Source organism: Empidonax traillii, unplaced genomic scaffold, assembly GCF_003031625.1.
Source record: "Empidonax traillii isolate 1590-97213 ecotype Southwest subspecies unplaced genomic scaffold, ASM303162v1 scaffold16:size2589160, whole genome shotgun sequence".
NCBI classification, from domain to species: domain Eukaryota; kingdom Metazoa; phylum Chordata; class Aves; order Passeriformes; family Tyrannidae; genus Empidonax; species Empidonax traillii.
In genome coordinates, this window is record NW_020955209.1 from 2365624 (window position 1) to 2372132 (window position 6509).

The 6509-nt window shown below is 40.7% G+C and overlaps 1 long non-coding RNA gene across 1 annotated transcript in view; it reads left to right on the forward strand.

Moving 5' to 3' along the window:
• The first annotated feature begins 811 nt into the window (after window positions 1-811).
• The window catches only part of LOC114063322, a 7351-nt gene continuing 1653 nt past the window's right edge, over window positions 812-6509 (forward strand). The window contains exon 1 of the long non-coding RNA XR_003572547.1: window positions 812-1519. This is a non-coding gene — a long non-coding RNA (uncharacterized LOC114063322). The remainder of the gene's footprint in view (window positions 1520-6509) is intronic.

The following is a 6509-nucleotide window of genomic DNA, read 5'->3' on the forward strand; positions in this document are numbered from 1 at the left end:
ATAAAAAATGTGTGTCTTTGCTCTGGTACACATACTCTCTACCTCAACATCTCTTGCATCCTTTGAATAATTATTCTGTTAGGAGTTGTAAGTCACACACTGCTTTTCAATTCATACAATTCAGCATACAGGAAAAGTACATACCAAATTTAAGGACTGAAATGGAGTCATCAACCATTCACGAGGCAACACTGTCAAGAAGGAGCACTCACAGCTTCTTGTCCTGAGCAATACAGAACACCAAACAGTTACTGGGTTAACTTGTCCTAACACAGAGCAGAAGCCCCTGGAGTGAATCCAGCATTACTTATCTAAGAGCTGTGTCCATGTGTTTGACTGGTGTCTTGTTTTGGGTTTGTTTTTCCAAGGGAATCATAACTCATTTGCACAATCCCTAGTCCATAATGAATACACCTACTGGGATTTATAACAGATAAATTAAAGGAGATGTGCTCATGAGACAGCAAAGCACACAGTAGTAGAAAGGATAAGGGGTACCCTTTTCATTCTGTTGGATAAGAATGGTCACACAGAGCAGGACCTAATTTTAATTTCCAAGTTATCCAAATACCCACATCAAAAAAAGGAAAACAAAGAGGAAACAGGTCATTACGGGCAGACTGTATCACAAGTGCTTTGGCATCTTGCTTTTGTATGTTGCATTCAATACCTGGTAGGTTACGTACAGCACCAAAGTAGACAGGATATATAAAGAGGTCATAAAAGAATGTGACAATCTAGGCTGCAACAGACAGTAAAAAACAAAACAAAACAAAAACAAACAAACAAACAAACAAAAAACCCCCTGGTCCTGCCTAATAATTTGCCTGAATCTTACATGACATTTTTTAGTAAAAGCAAAACAAGGACTGTTAAGCAAGTGGCAAGTCAGCTGCTGCTCAGAAAAAGGGGTGCAACTCTGTATAACATCCTCAAAAAATAAGAACAAAGAAGAAGTTGTGATCTACTGCAGAGAGCTGAGGGTGCACGTTGGTCTTCAGATTAATTTAGGTAAATTTAATTTATTAGTAAATCAGCCATGATAAGATGTTGGAGAGAGATAATCAGGTTGTAAGTGTGGATGGGAAAAATATATACCCAGCAAAACAAGCTGGTTGGGTATGTGGAGAAGCACATTGCTGGAAAATCCTGTGAGACACTTCATACTAGCTGAAGTATCATATATAAACTTGTGTCACGTGCTGTTGATCAGGCAGAATTCAAGTGCTGAAGGGACTGAGCTGTGGCAGAATCTCTGGCTTTGTGTGATTGCCAAACAACCCAGTATGGAACACTTGGTAGCATCTTACCACCCACCTTTTGCTTGTTATGACTACATAGTGCTGTTTCCTGGCAATTTTGAGGTTATTTGAAGGGCTCTGGAAGAGGGAACCTGACTGGCATACACAGATACAGCAACTGCTGGAAGATGCAAGAGGATTCATAGGGGAGGAGAAGAGCAGAGAGCAATGGAGAGGAGCAGAAGTGAACAAGCATGGAGTGTAAAGATGGAACAGAGGTATACTATCAGGGTATAGTTTAAGATGTTACCTAGGAACGGAAGGACCTGTGGGAAGCTGAAGAGTGTATCAGTGTTCTTTGCTTAGCATGGCAGACCTGTTTATCTTTTATCTGTGGTATTTCTAGAAGTAATTTGCAAGCTCTACTGCAACGTGGAGACAAGCAATAAAGGCAGTTCAGCTGCTGGGATCTGTAGATGCTGATGCCTGAGGTCCCTCATCCTCTGGTACACAGCCAGCAGGAGAGGACAAAGCATAGTAAAGGAGAGGAGAGCCGTAGTACACTTGGTTTACGGCTGTCAAACAATAGCATTTCTTGTTTGGGAGTGAGTTTGGGTTAAAGCTCTTCAGACCTATTTGCCTAGGGCAAGGCTCCAGGCTGGAATGCTGTCAGGAATTTGCAGCTTAAAGCTCCTTGGCAGCAGCTGCCATTTTTTGGCTTTTGTGGCAGTGGAGCAAATTCCTGGGAATGGTAAGGGTACTCTCAGAAGGTATTTGTGAGACACCTGGGAGATCCATGTAGGGATGGGGAGGAAGTCTGGGAGAAGTCAGCAGAGTGTCATGGGTCTGTTGGCAGACCTGGCAAGGAGAGGGGGCTGTACTCAGTTTCTTTCCCTCCTTTCCACCTGTTCCCATCTTTTCCTCCACAGGGCTGGATCCTCATGTTCTTGGAAGTTTGCAACTTTTGTCCAAAGTCTCCACAACTGTCTCCTTCCCACCTTATAGCTGTCTTCCTCTATCAAGTCAATTCTACCTAGAAAAAACCCTCCTTGTGGCTTTGCTGTAGCCTCTAATTATTCTCTGCTGAAAAGAAGACAATGCTGGGGTGTCTTCTGTTACAGAACAAAGAGGGGGCAGAAGGTGGGTGAGGATTATTTAGGCCAGAACAGCAGGTTCTGTCTCCCAAGTCATAGGCAAAGGCCCTTACAGTCTTCAGCTGCCTCCAGTGAGCTGCTGTCTTTCAAATAGCCACACTGATATCAGAAACTCACAGTTCAATCTTCATTATCTTGCTATGTAGTTGTCAGAGATGTATCTTTTGTCAGGTAAATCAGGTAAGCGTTATTGAGAAACATGATTGGTAGAAGTAGCAGAACTAACCTAACACAAGAATACTTGCCCAGTGACTTGTTATACCCATCATCAAGCAATGCTTTAGAATAGACCACCAGCCAGTAAAGATCAGCCAAACAGAATGGTGCTCTCTACCTCATAAAACTCATCTACCTCAATCTGAAGGGCAGTAACGGAGACATCTGGGACCAAGCTTGTGTAGCCGGAACCAGCACAATTAATGTTACTTCTCCTGATTACTGACAACTGCTGGTCCTGTCAGCAAGGAAAGGGGAAGTAGAGATAGCCACTGTTCTGTAACTTCGTAGTGTGCTCTGCATTATTAATCACCCTTTAATAGAGGTGATAAATAGCCACATTCCTTCCCACATATCCAATTATTGCATAATAATTAATGTTTGCATTTAGCCCAGCCTGACCTAAACCACAAGATGCTGAAGTCTCTCATGTCAGTTCAAGACTGCCTTGTAGGTTTCCAAATCAGGATCAATTAATAGTAGGCAATTCCTGCACACCCTCTCCGAGTTCCTCTCCCAGGTTCTACCCTTTCCTTTTTAAGTCTGGTTCATAGTGCAATGATGGTCAGGCAGGTGTGGCTATTGAATACATCAGGATCATAGCTCAGTGGAAAGAGACCTGATGGACACACTAACCTCTTTTGTCTCAACACCTTTAGGTGTATATAGAGGTTACATTTATAAAGCTTTGCATCTAGTTTAGATGAGAAACATTTAGTTGCTAACTGAATGTGCATGGATGGAATAAGACATTTTCCTCTTCATTCCAGATATGTTTTCTATCCAAACTAAAATCTTGGCCAGTTGACCTATCCACCTCATTGATAATGTCCTCTGTCTCCTAGCATAAACAAACCACAGCTGTATGTGTTTCTTGGAAGTTATCCTGACTTAGATGACTAACTAGCTCTTCATTCATGTATTACCTTTGGTCTTCTCAGGGTCCTAATATCCATGCAGTGTGTAAAACTGGATGATTCTTCCCCTCAGTTATCCCTAAAATAGTTCAGTCTTTTTGAACAATTAAAACTTATTTGGACTTTTCTCATCTCATAGCTTTATTAATGAAAGATTGGTTTCAGGCATTGGAGAAGCTCTTTGTTCCCTCTCCTGGTTTTCAAGGAAGCTGGTTCCTATTTTTGCTCAGATAATTCTTCCATAATACTTTGTGTATCTGAGTTTCAACTCAAGCTTCAAAATGCTTTCTTTCTCACTAGTCTTGAAGTCTGAATTATCCTTTACAAACTTGTAAGGTAGGCCATTTTAAATTTTATCCTTCTTTCAGTCACTCTCCAAAACTATCTGTCGGGATAGGCTTATCATGGCCAGAGTTTAGTTGCAGAGATTCTGGGATTTACACTCATTACAGTAGCCGCATCTTCATAAATACCATCTCTTTCTCCCTCTGCATCTACCTCTCTTTTTCCTAATAACGAAATTGCAAAATCTTTGTGACCAAGAACGTTGTCATATTGCTTCATATTTAGAGTAATTTCTATTATGATTGGCTTATCATTCATGACTGGAATTCCTAGGTGTTACAGAAATACAGATTTTTTTTATTTTATTCATGTATTCATTTAAAAATACCATGTGGTTTTAGGGATTACTTTAGGAGATTTTAGTGGAATATTCCTGAGAGGAAACGTAAAATGTCAGTGATTCAGGATTCTATACGCAAAATTGTTTCTCCATTGCTCAAATTGCCATAGAGTCCTTCTTCTTACCTTGTTTGTAAAACCAATAGTCTACACTTTTAGTGTTTATCTGGATGCCTACTACACGACCGTAAACTGGATCAACCTTCACTGCAAGAATGTTGTGATATTAGGACAGAGCAGTTTCAAAACCTCAGCAACTGTGTATTCTTTTAGATACTTAAAGTAATAGATTTTCTAAGCTGTATAATCTCACCAGATTCTTAAAGGACACCATCTGTCTGTACCATCACAAAAGTCCAAGTTTGCCCTCCCCCTCCCAAAAAATGCAAAATGTTTTTGAATCATAACTGTTGAATGTATTTTCACAATTTAAGAAATTTAGCAATGTATTCGAAGATGAAAGAGCATTAACAAAACTGAGAAAGCAGATTATGGGACTTTTCCTCCCTAGACCTGATAGGAATGTGGAATTTGAGCAATGTTGTCCGTTGTTCCCTCAGCTCAGGAACACCATTCTTCCCGCACTACGGACAAAAATCATAACACAGATCTCTGGGTGTACCGTGGGAATAACAAGGCAGGATACAGAAATTAAATATTTACTTCTGACCAAGTCCCGCTTCATTTAGTGCTTTCCCAAGTTAAGAACATTAGCAGCAGTAGATCTGATGAGCTTTCTCATGAACCTTCTTTCTACTGAACTATGACTTTCTAGTATCCTGCAAGCCCAATGGACTCAGCCCAACTGTGGGCAGCTGAGCTTCATCAGGGCCTTATTTTGACAACCCTAATAGATGAGAAGAGCTCAGTGTGCAGAGGAATATGAGGCTCCATTAAAACTTTTTTGTGTGTTTCTGCACATTTAAGATGATCTACAACACTCCATCTGGCTGAGATATGCTACAGCCCACCTGTATATGGTCTTGTTTTGCCAGTGAAAACCCCTTATATTCTCGTGTACTCCCATTGTTGTCCATCAAAGAAGTTTTATTAGTATACTCGAGTCTTCCCTCTCTGCAAGCATCACTCACACTTCTGTTTACATACATCAGAAGTATAAATGTTTGCATATGTGATTTAAAGGAAAGGTGTATATATATATATATACACCTATAAGAAGAAGAAATGAGAGATTAACTGATATTTACAGATAGTCCTAATGCAGAACCCCTTTGTAGGCAGGTGGGAAGAGTAGTGTTTCTTTTTGCAACTGAAATCACAGAAACATTTACAAAGTAGAATGAGACTTTTGCTTGAATGCCTATTCTCTGTATCCACGTAACCCCTGAAAGCTCTGCTAAGATGAATTTCAGTTCTTATTCTGGATTTCAGGAAGATGCTGAGAAAAGAAAAATCCCATTCAAAATGTCTCATCTGATCTTGCTTGAACTGGTAGTTGGATGGGTAGAGCTCCCACTTGTCTCAGCTCTTCAATAAATGTATTTCTTTTGTACCCATGATGGCAAAAGGAGCCATTCTCTATATGTCATGTTGCTGGTGAGAGAGGCTTCCTAAACCCTCAGAGACCATCACTTCATCTCCTTTCTCAACAGTATCATTAAATCTTATGCTGGCATGGGTTTTTGTGGAAATCTCTCATGCACATAAATGAGTAAAATGATAATGACAGCAAACTGCCTCAGGCTCAAGTATCAGGATGCCGTTTCACAATTAGCCTAGACTGGTCTCAATCAGTTTTGCTGCATCCTTCTGCTATGCCCCACACCTGCCAACTGCAGAAGTGGTCCTACAGTTACACACAGACGGACCAGCCACCCTATTTGGCAAAACCATCTGATTTGGAGAGGGGGTAGTGTTTATTTTCTGCTTAGGCAGGTCCCTTCCCTGACTACACAGCCCTATGAAAGCCAGTACCAACACACAGCAAGGGGGCAGGGGCAGGACATAAGATTGTCCATATCTTTAGCAGAAGTGCAGAAAACTTGTTAAAAACCTCTCACTGAAAAAGCTCCTAGAACAGATTGATAAAACTGAATTGTGGAAATTGCCAGGACTTGACAGTATCTATTCTTGAATTCCAGCGTAGCTGAAATACGAAATTGCTGCATTGCTTTTTGTGGTGTGCCGCTTGAATTGGCTTGGGTAACAGAAGAATTGAGCATGGAGACATTGGGATATTTTTGGTAAGCATAAGCTAGTATGGCTGATTTCTGTACCAAGGAAATAAACTAAAACTGTAACCAAAACTAGAACTAGTGTTGCAGTAAGTGGCTAGA